The sequence below is a fragment of the Tyto alba genome, unplaced genomic scaffold (genome assembly GCF_018691265.1).
Source record: "Tyto alba isolate M040663 unplaced genomic scaffold, T.alba_DEE_v4.0 Super-Scaffold_17, whole genome shotgun sequence".
NCBI lineage: Eukaryota > Metazoa > Chordata > Aves > Strigiformes > Tytonidae > Tyto > Tyto alba.
The window spans coordinates 12,314,851-12,334,503 of record NW_024881279.1 but is presented as its reverse complement, the minus strand read 5'-3'; positions in this window follow the sequence as shown (position 1 = coordinate 12,334,503).

Below are 19,653 nucleotides of genomic sequence, written 5' to 3'. Positions count from 1 at the left end.
GTATTTGCCACCAAAATATGCTTGTGGACCACTGGGACTGGAAGAGTTGATTTCTCTTCTGAGACAGTCATGCAGGAGATGGGTGCCTGGACTGTTTGTTTGTCCTAGCTGAAGTAGGAAGGGGTGAACAAGAATTGTAAGCACATGAATGAGCTCATCTTGCGAGGACATGGGCATCCGGAACAGGCAGCAATCCTGTGGAATGACTGGCAGAACATGTGGGGAAAAAATAGCTTTACTAAAGGTGTGGTGATGCCATGATGGGAACTCGTCTGCCTCCAGCTGAGGCTTGGGAAGGGAAGGAAGAAATTATGGCTGTTAGAGCCTTAGAAAGATCAAGAGCAAGAGAAAAAGAGATTACTACCAGCCAAGGCATGGAAGCAAGCTTTGCTTTCCTGTAGTAACCTAATGACCCTAAAGTACTATATCCTGCTTGACTAATAGAGACTGTCTTGTTTTGGAAAAGCTGCCCATTGTTGCTAAAAACATCTGCTGACTGCAGCATGCCCTAAGGGGAATCGCTCCACCACCGATTCAAATCCTCTTGGACTGCCTGCAAAAACAGTGTGAGAAAAGGAGGTGCAGACAGTAGAACCCCACTGGCACACTGCTGGTGAAACCAGAGGTGTCTTGGAGGTGACTTCATGCTTTGGAGCTGCATTAGAAAGACAGCCCAAGGTGGTGCCAGTGCCTCTGAGATCAGAAAGGGAACAGTCCCTGTCCCTTTGCATGTGATCTTTTCCCCCCCCCCCCCCCCCCCACCCCTTTTATCCACCTCCATGCTTGCCAGCTGTTTCTGGTTTGTAATAATACCTCAAGTGATAAGTGTAAGGGTCGTGCACTGAACTGTCTACAATCACATTTTATACGATTAGTCAGGGTTTTTTTAAAGCACCCTAATTATTACAGTCAAACTGGATTAAGCTATTCCTCTAATAGATTTTCAGTTCCTGTAAAATAGGCCAGAGAAAATTACTTACGGGAGGGGATGGGGGAAGGGAAGGCTGTTTCCTTCTGTCTCTTTGGCCTTTGCTTTTTTAAAATGCCAGCAGTGGCAGGGTGTTACAGGATCGCACTGAGAGCACTGGGTGAGTGCCCAGCAAAGTCAGGGGTCTCTGGTACTCAGCTCCCCTTCTCACCTGGACTGCTGCCCATTGCGGGGCAAAAAAAGTAAAATCCTTTTGATTGAGAATGTTACTTTACTTGGGAGGGTGGGTGACAAGTCATCTGATGGGTTGTGGGTTGCTCCATCATGGAAAATAATACACGGCAAGTCGAAGTACAGGAAGGTGATAAATGCAGTGACATTATGCCTGAACTACCCGTCACCTGGAAAGGCTGGGCAGGATTAGTGCTGAAGAGGCTTTTGTCTTGCAGGAGGCGGACTGTGAGTGGTAAAAGCAGAGCAAGAGAAAATGGAAAAGCCTCTTAACAGCAGGTTACACAGTTCATCCTGGCATGGCCAGTGCCCTGCCTTGCTCTGACAGGATGGGATTGCCTGAGCCCGCTGCGGTGCCAGGACCCATCTGCTGGGGATGTGCATCGCTTCCCACCGCCGAGGGCTCCTGCCTGCGTGGAGGGGCTGCTGCAGCTGCCGGCAGCCCCCGACAGCACAGGGGCAGGCGGTCGGAAACAAGACGCTTCCCTTGCTGATAATACAAAGCATGAGCACTACTGGTGTGAGCAATAATGAAAACGCTGCAAACCGAAGCAGCCATGAATAAAATATTTACACACCTTGGGCAGCGGCGTTTCAGATGAATCACGTGCCGAGGCTTCCCTGTGGCAATCGGTGATAGATGGTGACATTATTACTTACTGCTCCCCTGCCCTCCTTCATCGGCATGGATGATGAAGGCCAGTTTGCCAGCTGCAAATGGCCAATGAGTGTCTGGCCCTTCACAGACCCAGAGGTTAAAAAGAGCCAAGCGCCTGCGATGTGCGGCTGCAAAGGCACAGCAAGCCCAGCTCTCCTTCAGAGCCCACAGGTCCATGCCCGCGGGTGGCTTTAAGCAGCAACACAGCGCAAACCCGAGGGAGGTACCTGCTGCAGCGAGGGGAGTGATGCCCAGCAGCAATGACAGCTCGGGCCAGCAGCTTTCCAGCAACCGCTTGATCCCGGTGGTGGCACCAGCTCTCCGCAGGGACTGGCGCTGGGGGCTCCACCAGTACCAGCTCCCTGCTGGGTAAGTGCGCAGCTGCCCACGGCCTTTCCACAACGTGAAAACCCGAGTTCCCAATCCCTCACAGTCACTAAATATCTTCTCTGCAAGCTGCTTTGCAGGCCTGTGGGTGAACCCTGCTCGTCTGGACAACAGCCAGTGCAGGTAATTAGCTCGCCCTGTCACTCAAATGGAAACAGCACTGCAGCATTGCACAGGTTTCTGCTAAACAGTTGCTTATTCTCAATCCCTCCAGTCGTGGCTACATTTCAATGGTGGGTAAATTGATTTCTGTGTGTATTTTGTATGCCAGGTTATTACAATTACTCTTCAGGATCCTTTGGGATGAAAGGCTATTATAGAGATGAAAGCTCATTAACAATAAATATAAAGGGTCAAAACTCTCCATAAAAATGTATTAAAAACAGATTCTAGTTTAGAAATGTAAATATAGCATTTGGCAGAGGTCCGGTCTGGCTAGTCTGGTGTGCAAGACAGTTTAATCCACTGGGAAGATGTGGCTATTTTTATATCAGCCAGTAGAATTACTGTGTGAATTGATGGAGTTTTGGCTCACTGGAAAAACAACTCCTCCCTACCATCAAGAAAAAAGGAACTGTTGGGGGGCGGGGTGGAATAAGATCATTTCTTCTGCTAAAAATACAGTTTTTGTAGTAGAGCTGGAGCATCTTTGGGAATTTACAAGCATAAATGTTAAAGGAAAAAAAAAAAACAAATAAAGGGAAAGGAATTTTGAAATTATAGTGGTAGCAATCAAAGTACATAAATAGTGAAAAGAACACCATTTTTTCTTTTTAGATACGTTTTCATAAATTCATAAATGAAGGGGAAGCTGAACCTATCTTTTCCCCAAAACATTTGACCTACCATATTTCCAATACTTTCCAATACAAAAGTCTGAGCAAATTCCAGCTACCTCACACACGCAGGGGTGTAAATGAGCCCACATCATGCCAGTTTATGGATTGTTGTCCCCCCAGCACACAGTTTATTGGCGGTGCCATTTTGTTTTGCAGAGTCTCAGCTGTTATTGTACAGGAGCCGTGGTTGTTTCTGACCAAACATACGTTTTCTATGCAAACACACATGGCAATGATTTGGAGATACAGACTGCTCCATGTTTTTAAGCAGGACCAGCATTTCAAATGCAGCCTCATCAGCTGTCGGGTGATAATGCCTACGAGCAGGTTACAGGTTGCACAAGCTAATTTGAGTAGAGTTTTGGTTTGATGCTACAAGTAATGGGTATTTCAAAGGAACCATTTTTCTCAATCTGATTCTCAGGCTGAAGGCCTGGAAGAGAATAACAGAGGGAGAAAAGTAAGTTTACGATTTTTGCTAAGGAAGAGGTAGTGTCAGCAGAAGTGGGCTCCCGTGGGGGTCCGGCATCACTGTTCATCATGAGCTGACTCAGGCTCCAGTTCACAGAGGTGTCGCAGTTACTTAACCTTTAAAGTTGTAGAATTCCCTCCTCACTCCACCATATCCCTCGAGAAAGCATTTTTCTGGTGGTTTTGATCAACTGACATAATCCTTGAGACTTTAAAATGAGTAATTAAGATGTTAAAGTCTTTGGCTCATACAAATTACATTAATCTGCAGGCTCCACATCTGTGCTGTCACCCCACCTTGCCATGTACCCCATTATCTACTTACTTCTGTCTTGACCTTGTTTAAAAAGATGACAGTGAAGGTTAAAAAAAGAAAAAAAAGAACACAAGACATGCCACTTCAACCTCCACAAACTAAACAAACAAAGAAGGGGAGAAAAATCTATTCTATTCCTTATTCAGCACCAGGGCTTTGCTACTTTTATGCACTGCATTCAATCTGTGCAGCACAGTGGTAACTGTCTATAAAAAAGGGATGCCTGGCCATTTCTTCAGCCCTTTTATTTCCAGTATATTTTGGCATGTGCATGATGGAGAAGCTGTTGTTTTTCACACAGACACATATAAATAACCTGCTGGATGGAGGGAGTGTTGGGTCCTACAACGTATAGATGATATTTTGTAGGTATTGGTGGTTGCTTCTGTGGAAAGTTATTACGAGGCCCATTAAAACCGCAGCAGGACTGCGGAATCTGGGTGCATCATCAGAGCCTGAGAGCATACAGAAGAGCACAGCCAGGCTGTTCACTGGCACCTCTGCAGATGTGCATGTGTGGCTGTGAGTGGCAGGCACACATCTATCTGCCGCTGGCTAGCTGTATACACACAGTGCTTCCCCACAAAAAAACCACATCCAAACAAGAAGAAGCAACTCTGCTACACTGTAAGTACGCTTTCAAGAAAACACCTCCTCCCATTACTGTTATTATTACTTTAAGGGACATACAGCCATAACACACCTGCTAGAACTAATTCTGCTTCAATGGGGATTTACTGCTGTTAAAGAAATGGCCTTATGATACTTTTTGTGGGCTCCATATATGCTTTATTGCTGCATAGAGGAAAACCTCATGGTCCTAAGTGAACTCGGGTTTTCCCTGTGTTACAGCATCTGTAAACACACTGCAAAAAGACAGTGCCTCAGAAAAATGTGATTGAAGAGAGCAGGCAGGCGGCCAGAGGAGGCAGGAGCAGGATCTGCACAGGGGTGAAATAACTGACTGAAGGGTTGAGCGATTCCTGAATATGGTGAGACTGGGAGAAGACAAACCCACAGCCTGAAATGGCCACTGGGCCCTGAAAACTGCTGGAGGTGAATTGGTTTTAAGGCGATTAGCTCAGGGGGTTTGCAGCTGTACGACAGACCCCCCTGCTCAACGCTCGAGGGGAGGTGTGCAGCGAGTGGCACCGTGTACTCATGCTTTCCAGTTTATCCAGGGGGTCTCAGCAAGGGTTTATTTATTTCAGTCCTTTTCTCCAGCAAATGGCAGTCACTGTGGTGGTCAGATATTGTAAGGAGAAAATAAACTCTGCAGGAACAATAAGCCCCATTTACCTGAGCTCATGTTGTGTCTTTGGGCAAGCAGTGAATGGAAATGTCAGTTCAGAAAGCAAAGGGTATCCCAGGGCTGTTTTGCTTGGTCATCACCCTGCCAGCATGGCTAATATTGCACCTGATTAAAATGCACAGAACAGAGTTATCTGTAACAATTTGCTCTTGTTTATTAACATTAATAAATGAATGGCACCAGATGAGACAGTGCCACCCGCTAATTTGTTTGGAGTTGCAGGGAATGTTTGTAGCAGGTTATAGCCTGACAATGCATTTTAAGCATCAAGAATACAGGCAATTCAGTGTACAGTCCATCCCCAATTTGCACCTCTGTGCAATGTAAGTAAAGTTTAAAAAGAACTGGGTTTTAAAAACATAAATTGAAAAAATGAGGAACATTTCTTCATACTCCTACCAGATTGAACAGAGAAAGAGGGAGCTGCTACATGGAGCAATGAAGAATTTATTCATCCCTTGCCTTTTTTTTTTTTTTTTTTTTGTCTTTCAGGGAAAGTGATGGGGCTGTGTTTCTGACCCAGGTGAGCAGGCTGCACACCTGCCTTGCAGTCCTGGCTGTGTTGGCCACAGTCCCACACCACAGCATCGTGCATATATCTGCCTCAGTTTTCCCACATGAAGGAAACCAATGAACCACATTGGGCTGCAGAAGGGGAATTAGATCACATTAGTAACCAGTATGTAGAGAGCCGAAACACTACACACACTGTTGTGGGCTTTGTGTCATGTCAGTGAATGCCTGTGTAAAGTAACAAGGATTAAGGAATCACAGGTTTATGGGAAGCACCATATAACTGATAGAGAGACAACAAAGCCCTCCAAAAGCTAAGATCAAACACCTTTTTTTCTAAATCTTTGCACAAACACAGGGTAGAAGAGCTAACGTATCTTCCTAAAACTGGCTTCTTTTGAATAGTAAATGTGTTTATCATGAAGTTTTCACTTTCAAATATGTTCACCTACCTCCAAATTGTTTTATCCCTGCATCGGAGTGTGGGCTCTCTACCTCAGAGCTGGGCAGAGACAAGACCAAGGGGGCAACAACCTGGGAGGGAGCCTGGGGCACCCGGGGCGCGTTCGTGGGGATTAGACTGAGGAAGGGCGGCTGGCAGGGTGCGGGCAGCCAAGCCGGCACACCATGAGGCCACACGTGTTACCCCAAAGAGCAGCAGTGGGGAAGAGCCGTGCCCCATCCATCACACTCCGCCTGTGCAGAGAACAGGTCTTCAAATAACATCAGATGCTCCCAGGAGGGGAACAGCAGCTTTTCATCTCCTGTCTGGAAGTCAGGAGGTACTTGGCAACTCCTCTGCACTTCCCATACCTATTGCCTTTCCATTTATTCCTCAGGTTATTTAATCCTTTCTGTCCAAGACTAAGTGAAAAAGTCCGTATGAGAGATGGTTTGCCACCAGCTACAGCACAGTGCACGCAGCATTTGCAAAGCTTCACTGCCAGTTTCCACGGTGCAGAGGGGGTCTGGAAGTGCTGCAAGTCCCACGGCACCCCAGGACCTGCGTGGAAATGTGCATGGGGCTGGGCACTCACTCCTATATCACCACCCAGGGCTGAACCACAGTGCCGTATTAAATAGCCATGCATGATCTGGATGATTAAATAGAGTTTCCCATCCCTCCCTTTAAAGGCACTATATAATGCTCAGAAAGCAGAGTCCTGTATTACCTAGTTTAATCTTAAAACCCCCTGCTGGCTCCCTGCAATTGGGCCCTCAGGGAAAGGTGTGTAAACAAAACCCACAGCACCGTGGTGGAAGAAAGGATGTTCTGAGAATCTGAGTGACAGCTTCGACGGCGTGTATTGAAATCTGCCTCTATTCTGCCACAGATAATAAAACTGTTCCTGGGGGAACCCTTTAAAATTGACATAAGACAGCGAAATGCAGGAGAGTGGTGGTAAAGGGGAAGTTTATGGGATAGAAAGAGAAGGAGAGTGACTCGAGGACAACTAGGATGGCATTTAGAGCTTTACATATCAGCAGTATATACATTGGTCAATACAGTCTTAGCAATGGTCACAGAGCAGAGCAAGCACAGCCCTGCACCGGAATGAATTCCGGAAGCAGATGCTGTCAGCAAAGCCGCCACGCTGAGCTGCATTGCTCTGAAAAGGGGAGGATTTGGCAAGGCCCAGTCAGAAAGAAATGTAACAATTATTAAAGTCATAAAACAGAGAAGAAATTGTGTTCTACACAGACACTTCCCTTTATTTGGGTTCTGTTTGGGCTCTACTTTCCATGTCCTCTAGGCTCAACTGTGAAGTCTGAGAACTTAAACTGGGAGACCCAGCTGCGTGGTGGGAACCTCAGAAGCAATGCGTGCAGCTCCCCATCGCACAGCCCGTGCAAGCCCCTCTGCAGCCAAAGGGACTCGCACAGCCCTGCACCACTGCAGGGCCAGGAGCACACGCATGCCCGGCGGCACAGCCCAGCTGGCTGCCAGCACAAGACAGAGCCTTAGGTTCAGGGCAGTGCATGGACCCAGTCACCCGTTTGGATCTGTTTTGCATTTAATGGCAGGTCTGGACTCAGCCCTCTCTCCCCCTTGCCTGGATTCTGCCTTTAGAAAGGGGTTCTCCTTCCGCCTTAACCTGTCAGGAATTCCTAACTTCTGAGGTATGCATCAGAGATTGGAACAAAAAGATGTTGATTTGTGCCATCTGTGAGCAAGGGAGCAGACACCTGAGCATCATCAGGAATGCTGGTAATCTGGCAGCCCTTGGCTATATGGCTCTTTAAGTGAGATTTGCTGGCTCCTATGAGAATACAGACATTTAAATGACAGTGTGTTATTTTTCATGTTGTTTTGTTTTGGTTTTTCTTTATTATTACTGAATGGCTGTTGTCCTCTTCTGCTTATTGAGAGCTGCCAAGGCAGAGAGTTGTTCCTGCAGTGTGGACAGTGCAATGCATCGAAGCAACATGAGCTTAAACTTCGGTGCATATTGAAAATCAAACAGCACAAATAAGCTCTTGAAGCGCACTAAGGCCATAGCAAGGGTGCTTTTATCTGGGATGTGTTTGCTGTAATTCCACCACTCACAGGAGTGAGAATCTCTCTGTAATCACTTGTGCAGGGACTAAACAAGACAACCTAATTACTTTCAGAGAGAGCATTTTACAGTGTGTAATTGGGTAGAAAGATGAGAGAAAGTTAGCTGGTGTGGTTAGGCTGCTGGTCTGGGATTCCTGATTACCTCTGCCTGTGATGCGTTTTGTGTCAGGCAGCTGCCTGCTGTGAGAAATAAGAACCATCACAGTCATTTGAGGAAAACAGCCTGATGCCACGTTCTTTCTTGATGGAGAAGCAACACCTTGAAGTTAAAGGGAAAGGTAGAGGCTCGTGATGCCACAAGAGATTGTCATGACTTGTTCCCAGGGGCTATAAGACCCCTCTACACCGACTGGTGGGAGCTGCACGGGTGGGAGCAGGAGCAGTTGGTCAGCAGAGCCGTGGGCTCAGCAGGGTGCGAGCAGGGGGATGTAAAATTTCAATTTGAATTCTGTTTCTCTGGACTGTTTGAAGACCACTCAGTTCAGCTTCCACTGGAAAGAAGAGCACTGTAATTGAGAATAAATGCTCCTTCTTTTTTTTCTTTCTTTTTAAAATTTATTGTCCTCCCTAGCCATAGCACAGCTTTGTTTGTTTCAGCAGAAATCACTTCCGTGCTGCCCTCATCTTGTTTCCTGAGTCTGTTCTTTATTTCATTTCCCTATATCAGTGCTTTATACCAGCACAAGGAACACAAGGCAAATAGTATCTTTCAGACTGGAACAGAAGGTCTCTCAGTCACCAATTCCTTCAGACACATAGAAATGAGAAAACACAAACTCAAAATCTGTGACTGGTACAAAACCACTTTCCTGCAGGGTTAACTGACCTCGAGGGGGGCTGGATCCCCTGATCAGGCGTTTCCCTAAAGCCAGGCACAGGCATACCATTTTTTCCCTGGTGGAGATTAGTGGTACCCTGCTGAAGGATTTCACCCAAGGCTGGATTTTCTTAATTTTAAGGACTTAATTTTTTAATATTTGTGAGACATGAAATAAAAGCCTGCAAGTCTGCAGTCTGAGGCCCACATATATTGCCATTTATAAGCACATGTCCCCTGCCCAGACAGGCTGCCTGGGGCATCGCTTTAGTTCAGAGAGTTGGTGAGGGCTGGAGATGCAACACTCTCTGCTTAGAGAAAGAAGCCAAAGGAGCGAGATCTCTCGCTTATCTTTCAGCCCATGATCCCATCCACTTGGACTGGGAATGTCACCACCAGCCACAGGACCAAGGCTTGGCTCTATAATTGAAAAATCACATTAAAAAAAAAAAAAAAAACACCTGAATATAACCTCTCATTGACTGTAATGTCTGGCTGGAAGGAGAGTGAGTGAAGTTGAGGGAAGCTTTCATTGTTTCTATAAGACAATGAGTGGTGAGGTGTGTTAATGGCTCACTGCTCAGGCTGCATGTTCCTTGGAGATAACAGCAGACATATAGGCATTATCGGATTAATTATCAATGTAATGAGTCTGTACTATAAAAAAGACCAGACACTATATAACCCAGAATGACTGTGAGCACCTGCTGACGAATGGCTCTATGGAGAAATAAGAGGATGTTACTGTCTGATCCCCCTGAATACAGAGAGTGCCAAGGCTATCAAACGTATCCCAAACTAATTCTACCTCCAAATTGTTATGATGGCAAACGGGTGGGTGGTGACTGCCAAGGCATGTAGAAAGGAGAGGAGTGTTGGTGCCCAGGGATTTTCAGTGACGGTCTTTACACACTCCATCAGCTGGCTCGGTGCTGCTTTCTAATTTGAATTCAGTCTGGCAGCTCCCGGGGAGTTTCCTTTCCTATGTTTGAAGGCGAAGCCTGCTGAGAGCAGCAGCTCGCTGCTGTGTGCTTCATAGGGAAACAGCGATCAGTCCCACCCCTCTGCGTTCCTGTTGCTGGCTGGGGAAGATGTGCATGCCCACTTCTGCAGATGGCATCATTTGGGGTAGTTTTGCTGGAATGATAACTCAGGCATGGAAGAATCAGCCCTTCACTAGGGAAAAGGTGAATTTTCTCCAAGAAACCCCACTATATTTCCAGGAAATTATCCCACAGCCATTCCCATTTCTGAAGTGGGTGTCCAGATTTTCAGAAAACCGGAACAACCACAGTTAGGCCTGATGCCACAGGGGAACTGAAATCTTTGGAGAGATCACCCGTGTAGCTCCATCCTAGTGGGAAGGGGAAAGTGTCGGCTTCCCAAGGAGCTACTGTTCACCTACCCCTGTGCCAGGTCACCGCAGTGGGGAATGTTACCACAGGGCAGGTTCTTGGATATGTTGAGATCAGCAGCAAATCTTCCATTGACTGAAAAGCCCTAGATTTCCACTTTAGGTAATTTTCAGATATAGAATGAGTATTTTAAGGTAATATCAGGTGTTTCAAATGCTTTTCTGTGAATCCTTTATGATGCTAAGAAACCTTGCTTTAGGGTTTAGTAGTAAATAGCACCAAGGATATATTTTTAGCCTTCTAAAACATTTTTCAAACTCTTTTTGGTAATATGTTTACTGCACACAATATATATGACAGAGCAGAGCAGCTTAAGGGAATTTTTAGCTTGTTCTTTTAATAGTCAGAATGATTTACTCACAGCTTCACCACTAACAAATACTACACTCATCCCAAATTATAAGAGGCAGTTTTTTGTCTCATCCTTGTATTGCCCTCCAAAATTGTCTTGCTAAACCCACTTGTATTTTTCTATATATCCCAGAGATGGTAAAGACCAAAGCAGCTCATATTAATGGAGAATCTGGCCCTCTGTTTTTTAATAATTCACACCATTGATTTTTTCACCCTGCCTGTATTCCTGCATTCACCTGCAGGTTTTGCAAATTACATTGTAAACCCAAACTGTTGCTTTTTGCTGTGCTGCACTAAGATCTATTTTTCTAATACGATCCTATCATTTCTCTCCTCGAAGGTCCATTTATACCAGCTATAACTGTCTTTAATAGTCTTGTCCATTTTCAGTAATTTTACCACTCAGGAGCTAAGCAAACTGAAAGGAAATTATTTAATTTAGGGAGGTATAGAATAAAGAGCAACTATTTCTCTTGTTCATTAACATATTTTATTCTCTGCTCTCAGCACCTACATTTTTTCAAAGTATCAACACAAGGTACCAGAGTAAACATTTTTATCCCATGTTAATTGCATTGATGTTCAAGACTAATCTCTGGCATTCCAGAGAGAAAGTATATTTAAAGGATTGGTGGTGAGGCCTGAAGCATGACACATTTTCTCTGTTTGCCACAGCCATGAAAGTCTCAAACTGAGCTTCATCAGTTTTGGTTCCTGGAGGAGAATTCCCAGCCCATGGAGCCTCCTTCTCTTTGCAGACCCTGCTACCATGGCAAACCAGGGTGTGCAGATCCAGACTTTGTGTGTGGTACCGTAACACTGGGGGGAAAAGCCCCACTACTTATTTTTGAAGAACAGCTTGTTTTTAAAGTCTAAAATTTTCTAAAGATTATTCTGAAGAGTGTGTGTGCAGGGAGGAGGCAGTCAAGGGGAGTAAAAAGTCAGAGAAGTTTGAAATGAAGGATGTTTCTTTGACACTCTCCTTTTCATATCATCATTTCCCTTTTTACTTGTACCAGAAAATTTAGCACTTCCACCCACCCCCCAGCAGTAGGATTAGGAATAAGAGAAAGATTTTTTTGCTGTTGCCTTTGTTCCAGCTTGTTCTGCCATGCAAAGACTGTATCAGCCTTAATGTCCCCCAGCTGTTAATCAGAATGATATATAGGATATTAAAAAGCATTTGTGCTTCTCTTAACTATGGGAGGCTCCAAATACCCTCAGACTGCTGTCTCTCCCAATTAGACTCAGTGGCAGCTCCAGGCATGCCAGCCCCAGTGCAGCCCATCGATGGAGAGGGGTAGACAGGGCACAGCCTGGGCTCTGACCAGGGTGTGAGAGAGAATTGGAGGCAGTTATGTGCTACAACCCCCCCCAGTCATCTTGATGGCTTGCTAAAGACAGTGAGAATCTTCCTGCCCTACTTTGCCTATCCCTTTGAGGCTGGACATGACCTTGTCTGTGGGGGTTGTATTGCAGCCCATCAATATATGGTGGAATCACCCCCAAAAAAGTCAATACCCCATAGTGGGCTATGGTGATACTGCACTTGATCTGGGAGGAGGGAAAGGGAAGTGTGCCATAGCATGACTTTAATCCTTCAGACAGTGTGAGTCAAATGCAGAAGTTTGTTGTAGGGGACACAGTGCCTCTCAGTTGTGGAAATATCAGGAAGGCAGAAAAAGCAAACAATAACCATGATCGGTATTTGCATCACAGCTCCTGGACCTGCAAACAAAGCGGGTGGAAGGTGGGAAGACTGTGGACACACTCAAACCCCCTTAACCAAACTCACCGTATTTTGGTACAGGCTCCAAAGGAGGTAAAGGCCTGAGCTGTAGCTGGGCCAAGAGCTTCTCTAGGAAACCCACAAAGGAGCAGAGGGAGAAGGAGTCTTGTGCATACCTCTTTCATTGTATGCAATTTGACTATGAGCCAACCACTTTATCCCATAAATATGACAGCCTAAGTGAGCCGCCTTGGAGCGCTGCTGGCCAGGCAGTGTGGCTGCATGGCAGTGATCTCCCCTCGAGCTGGGACACCTCTCAAGGGTGCGCCTCAAAGCAATGAGATCTTTACTGATAACAGATCATTGGATGAGCCCAATCTGAGTTTTCTCTGGATGTCAACTGGACTGCATGCCAGACAACTCTCCCCTTGAGCAGGGACGCCTCTCAATGTTAGGAGAAACGAGTGGTTTAGCTTAAATAAGTAAGTTTTAAATAGAACGAATAGCTTAGAGCTATAATGTTGTGTGATTTAGTATGCTGTTTGCTTAGCTTTACTTACTTAGCATGAGTAGTTAAATTTGCTGAAGCCTTAGGCCACAAACTTTAAACTTTCACCTAAACTTACTGAACGTGTACCTACTTAGTTAAAACAGGGGCTGCCAGAGCCAGCGTAAATCAGAATATGAGGAGGCTTCAAGGCTGCAACTCAACAAGATAACAAATGGCCTGTCTAGAGACACTGAAGGAATCCAGTCAGGTGTCAGAAGAAGCTCAGATCAGAGTCACTATTGGACTAAAGGGTGCATGAAAAGAGTGTGAAGAGTGCATGAGGGGCTGGTGAATAGTCTGTAAGGGTATAATTGCCCAGGGTTTTCTTTGTTCTCCCCCCCGCCTTCTGGAGGCATCCAGGTTGAGCTGATCCTGCTGCTCTACCACTCTATTAAATTATTTATTTTTATAAGCTTCAATGCCTGCGACTTTTGTTTTTGACTCAGTTGTGTGGTATGATACCTCTTTCATGAGATCTCAGGTATGTGCAAATAAGTGGGACAATTTTTACACTTTCATCTTTTTTTATAACCCTTACTAAATTACATTCATACAGCTGCAGATGTGTATATTTTTTTTTCTGTTTCCAACAAAACACACTGAGTGGCAAAACCCACAGTACATCACTATCATACCTTACATTTATGGTAACTTTGCTAGGGTCTTTAGGAAATATTTTAAGACAAGCAGTGAATGAGAAATTCCATTATTCTTATCTTCTTATTTCCCTACCATTTTGTCAGGCTCATAGTGTAATACGTAGCTCATACTGGCAGAATGTCCAGTGCTCAGTTCTGCCACATTTGTCATACTGTGCTTCATACCTACCTCTCACTAACTTTGCACATCCTCTTGTAATACAACTAATTCACCCTGGAGGATGTCTGCATAGTCGGGATTACATCTTTATACCTTTTATCTTTTCTGTTGCATATTCGTGCAGACATGACTATACTCGTAGTTTCTTCTTTTAATCCAGCTTTGACAAGACTCTCATTTGCCACATTATTTTTTAACATGGTTCTCCTGTATATTTCACAAGAAAATAAGAAAAAGGAAATGTCTGCAGTTTTAGCCATAAAACTTCTGTCATCTCTGTAATTCCAGATTCACTACTACAAGAAATGCTTTTGGCCTCTCTTTTTTAGGAATTAAATAGTCCTTCTTTGTATGTATGAGCACTGAATCCAGTATTTAACTTTCAACAAATATTGTTATTGTGAATGTTGTTTAAGTTGTTATTTCCCTCAAGGAAAGTCAAGAAAAGTCAAGAATAATCCTACCCATTTCTACTCCTGGTATAATTTAACTTCCACTTGGCAAAAGCCTATCACTCTGACAATGGCACCAAGAGTGATGTGCTGTGGCAAGGAGCCAACACAGAGAAGAAAATGTATGGTCATGGCACCAGCACAGCATCTTCATCAAGGTGTGGGGTGTCAGGAGGTTGGGGTGCTTGTCCCATTTCTCTCCTGGAGCTGTGACACAACTATTTGCCCCTCCAACATGGTTGTTTTTGCCTGAGAAGGTGTGAAAAGAGGGTCCCTGTCAGAGCACGTTGTTTTGACCCAGCCACTGACCAACAGCAGCCACCTTGGGAAGAGCAGTAAGAAGCAAAGTGGGCATCACGTTTCCCCAGCTGCAGGTAGTGATAACAAATTTGCACAGCTTTAAGAAGCTGATGTCTTTAGTTCAATGTCTCTCTGGAAACCTAGTTAGCCTAATAATTGTGATTGGTAATGACTGCTGCTCACCAGGGACAGTATTAGCGTGTTCTGCTTATCAAGGGCACATTTAGGTACTGCCCTACTACTGAAAGTGGTGCTCACTTAGTGGTGCAGAAAACTGGCCCTGCTCCTTCTGTGTCTTTGCAATGTCTCTATGCTGCAGCTTCCAGAAGTTGTATCAGAAACCCGAAAAAGAAGAAAATGTGAAAACACAGCCAAAACAAGCTGCCCAGCTCAAGCAGTTAGCCAGAGAGATATCAGGGACAGCTTTTTGAAGTAATCAGACATATGAAGAAATTATAGTTTAGTTTGATTCCTATTTATAATCCCCCTTTTTTCTTGATTCGTAGGGTTTTTTGTTTTTTTTTTTTTTTTTTTTTCCCCTGTGGACTAAATACAGTGACTTTTTAAAAGCGTTGGCTTTCAGGCTCAGCAAAACCCTACAGTGCATTTTTACCCCTGTGCCTTAACTGAACGTGTATTTAATCTGGTGCTGAATCAAATTCTTAATCCGGATGAGGAGACATGGCTGATTTAGCTGCTGGCTGGGCTGGAGGGAGTCGAGGATGGAGGGGGCAGCTGGAGGGGGCACGGTGGGATGGACTGCAATAGCTGAAGTTTCTCCTCATCCTCTAGAAAATCCACCCTCAGGCAGTGTCTCATGTATGGACTCCCACATTCACCTCCCTCAGCAGGGATCCTGTGGGGACCCAGTCCCTGCAGATCATAAATAGCTCTGAGATCCTCAGAGGAGAGATGTTCTAGTTGCACAAAAGAGTGTTATGACCGAGAGGTGCAGGAACTGTTTCCCAGTTGCAGGAGAGTGGAGGCCAGGAGTAAGCACAGGCCACCACAACAGCTGCTCTGGGGAGCTTATTTTAAGGCCTTACAGAGCTCTAGACCCAGAGCAAAGCCCTGTGCCACTGCCTGGCACGGTGCTACGTGGAGGGCCACCTCGCAGATGAACTCGGGGCACTGCTCTGTGGGCCGTCGAGCCGAGCGGGACCAGCAGCGAGGCACCGCATGGCTGGAGGGGGGCAGCTGCTGGCCTCGGACTCTGCCAGACACCAGAAAGAGTCCAGATTTCTTCGATTTGGCAGGGACTGGAAGAAAGATGCTCAGGGCGGAGGATACAGCGACAACCTCCCCTAAGGAGCAGACTTCAAGAGGAGAAGCTTTATGAATTTCCCATGTGCAGATGACAACAGCCAGAAAAGAAAGCTGAAACTACTGCAGTGATGTTATTAACAGAGACTCTGAAGTTACTGAGCTTTGTAAGGACATAAGGAGCACCCAGGAGACATTGCTGCTATGGGGACCATGAGCCTGGGGATCTTTGCTACTCGCAGAAGGAGAAATTTGCCATTTTAGAAAGTAACGGACAGTAGTTTTGGCTGAAGAAAAGCAGACTGTATCATGGGGTCTAGGGGACGGGAAAGTGAGTGCCTCTAATCAACTGGTATTTCTGCCAGGAAGGGATGAAAGATATTGTATAAGTGGGGAAAACTCAAATCTCTCTGAACTTTTTGTTGAAATGTCTTTTCATTCAAAACCTTCCCTTGCTTATAACAATTCCTCTGGGCTAGGAAGAAACAGGATGATGTTTTACTGCCTCAGTTCAGCTGTTACCTGCTGTTCAGCCCTCCAGAGCCAAGCACCAGAACTGTCCTTACAAAGTGAGGGAATGTCAAAATTAAGCACAGTGCTTGGAATACAAAATAAAAAATGTAAACCATTCTCCTGCAACTTTCAGAATGGTTAACAATGAGAGCATGGATTTATCTAATGGGCCACTTTGATCATTTACTTCACACACTGTCTCATCCTGCAAAGGACTGAATGCGTCCTGCAATGAGCAGAGGATCTTACACTCCCCATGCAGAGCTGAGGGTGCTTGACATCACACAGAAAGGGATCCCCAGAACTAATTTGATCCTGACAAAGAATTTAAGTAAAGAAATAACCCTGTAGAGCTTTGCATGCAATAAGGTAATTAACAGATCATAGGACCACTTGGGACATTAAAGACTCAGCATACCCAACAGACCAGAAGGGCTGTAAATTCTGCCAAGGCTAATTCAACTGTGATACATTAAAATAAGAAGTGAGAGGACAGAAATAAATAGGTTCAGAGTTTCTCACACAGCAGCTCTGAGCTATTGCTTTTTTCTACCATCTGAAATCTTATTAGCCTGCAAGTGTTTCGTTTTTTTTTTTTTTTTTCCTCACCCACCTTTTATTGATTGCTTGGTTTGTACTACATCCAAACGACTCTGGGGTGTATGACTTCCAAGAAAGTTTTTGAAGTAGTTTGTAAATGCAGTAGAAAATAGTTGTAAACAGTAATTGAAAAAGGTAAGAAGAAAGCACTGTCTGCCTTTTTAAAAAGCATTGTTCACTAGGAAGATCAAATGTATATTTGGCTTATATTGCATGAAGGAATTAGGAGGAGGAAAATAAATCCTCTTGGACTTTCTCTTGCCTGTCTAGGTAAGATGCCCTGTGCTGCAGGCTCTGCTTCTTGTTATGGGTATGGAGAGGGCTGAGCAAGATGGAGCTGTCATTGGCCTTCTTGGTCTAATCAGCATACTTTCAGTTAAATAAACAGAAAAGTAACTGGTCAAGATCTCAGCCTGCAGAAGAACTGCTGCAGAATGGAAAACAGTGGTCTGCCCCAGGGGTTGAAGGGATGTTGAGGTACCCTGAGCAAACGGGGGTTGATGTCCCCTGGAGATGGGCACCAGTGCCAGCATGGCAGGTGCTGCCAGGAGTGACAGGCAGCAAGGGCACTCGTCTGTCCCTGACAAGGTTTCTGATAGCAGACATGAGAGGACCACTTGGGTCCATTTGCCACCCAGTTCCCATTGTCCGAATTCAACTCTCCCTTTACAGAAATGGTGCTTCCTGCCCCCATCCATCTTCTCCAGCATGCCCCCCCTGCCTCCTGTCCCCCACCTCCTGTCCCCCAGTTTGGTGCCTCCTGCTGTTGCTGTTTCCCTCTTCCCAACAGTGGGGCTGTAAGAAACACAAAATCATCCAGAGCATTTGCTGTTTGCAGGCCACTGTTGCACAAAAGCGGCATTTAGGTCACCAAGATGTCATGAACTCCCAGCAGCTGTTAAGAAGATATTTTGCAGGGACGTATTACAGAAATGTCAGCTAAGAGAAGCTTTAAAATGAATGTTTAAAGGGGTTAAAGGACATTTTCAAAGGAGATCTGCAGCAGCTATAGACCCAAGTCATGAAGTGGCAATCATGTTCAAGACCAGATTTCAATCTGCCTTAGATCTCATTTAACCCTTTTTTAATGGCTCTGCTCATTTTCCAGCACAAGCCCTTGCTCAGTGCCTCCAGGAAAACCAGAGTCACGGAAAGTTACAAAAAACCTTAGGAGAAAATACGTGTTATGTTGCAGCAGCTCTGAAAAGATCCAGATTTTTTGTTGCTAGGTTCTTCATGCATGTGTAATATGATAAAACTAAGCAGGGAGAGAGAAAAGGCATTTTGGATATTCCCCATCAGTAAGGCTGGGAACTTGCATCTAGAGAGATGCGGCAGCTTCAAAGGTGAGGGCAGGAGAGCTAGAAGTTATAGAGAGAGAAGGAAGAATTGAAGCCAGATGTCCCGGGTCCCTGCCCAGGGATTTCAGTCTGCCACCCTGAATACACACTCGAGATGGGTGAGGAAGTCACAGAGAAGTTCCTGTCTTGTGGCACCTCCCCCGTGTTTCCAAGGAAATTGGGGAGAAATGCTCTCAAACTGGTAGCTCTCTGCGGGTAAAGCAAGAAATCATGAACCAAGACTGCCCTGCAAGGCCCCATCGGACCCTGGTGGCCAAATCTGGCAAAGCTTCCCTAGGCTGCTGTCACTAGTATTTCTACTTGAGCAGGGAAAAAGAGTCCTTATCTCTTATCATTCACTCAGGCTGATGTATTGCTATTTTTGTCACAAAAGTATTTTCCAGCTCTTCCTCATATGCTTCCTCCGCACAACCCCAGAGCCGCTGCTGCTGCCTGAATGCCCCTCAGATGTTCACTCTTAAGTCTGGAGGCGTGAGGAATAGCTGCAAAGGCAAATGGATCATGGGGAAAATTGTTTTCCTTTCCTGACAACTCTATTTTCTTGTAAGAGGCTCAGGCAACTTGGTGCATTGGCTGAGGACATCTGTTTGTATGAAATACTACAGAACACACCTGTCTCCTGGCATGTGTGTGCGCGCAGGTCTCACGTGGCGTTAGATTTGCTCAGCCATCAGAGATGCAGTTTGTCATCCCCCTGGGGACAAGCTATAACTTTCTTCATGTTGGAACATACTGGAGACTTTGGGCTATATTTTATACATTTTTTTTCCCTGATGCTGATCTAAAACTGCTTTTACTGTTGTCAGTAGAGTGGTTTTCTTTTGTAATATCAGCATTTGATACTACATCACTTCCAAAAATGGGACATGGAAGAAGGGCCAATTAGCATGAGAACAGCCATGTTATTTAAAAATAAAAGCTAAAGTAGAAATTTTGGCTCTTTCCTTGTTATTGGCTTTCCAGTGACGCTATTGTGCATCGGGCTTGCATGCTACAAGATGGAACAGGCAATGCATTTTTAATCTGATAAATAATCTGATGTCCCAAATTCCTTCTGCAGAGTGAAAATGATTAAGACTTTTAGGATCGTTTCTAAATTAACATCCTTCTTTAGCTTTTCTAAGCCTCCTATCACTATACTGTCTGGATGCCAACATAAATAATCCTTTCTCCAGAGCATCTTCATAAGACTTCAAACATTTATGGAAATAAAGAAAATAAACCCATTTATTGTCTGAATAATCACTCGTTTATTGATGGAGACA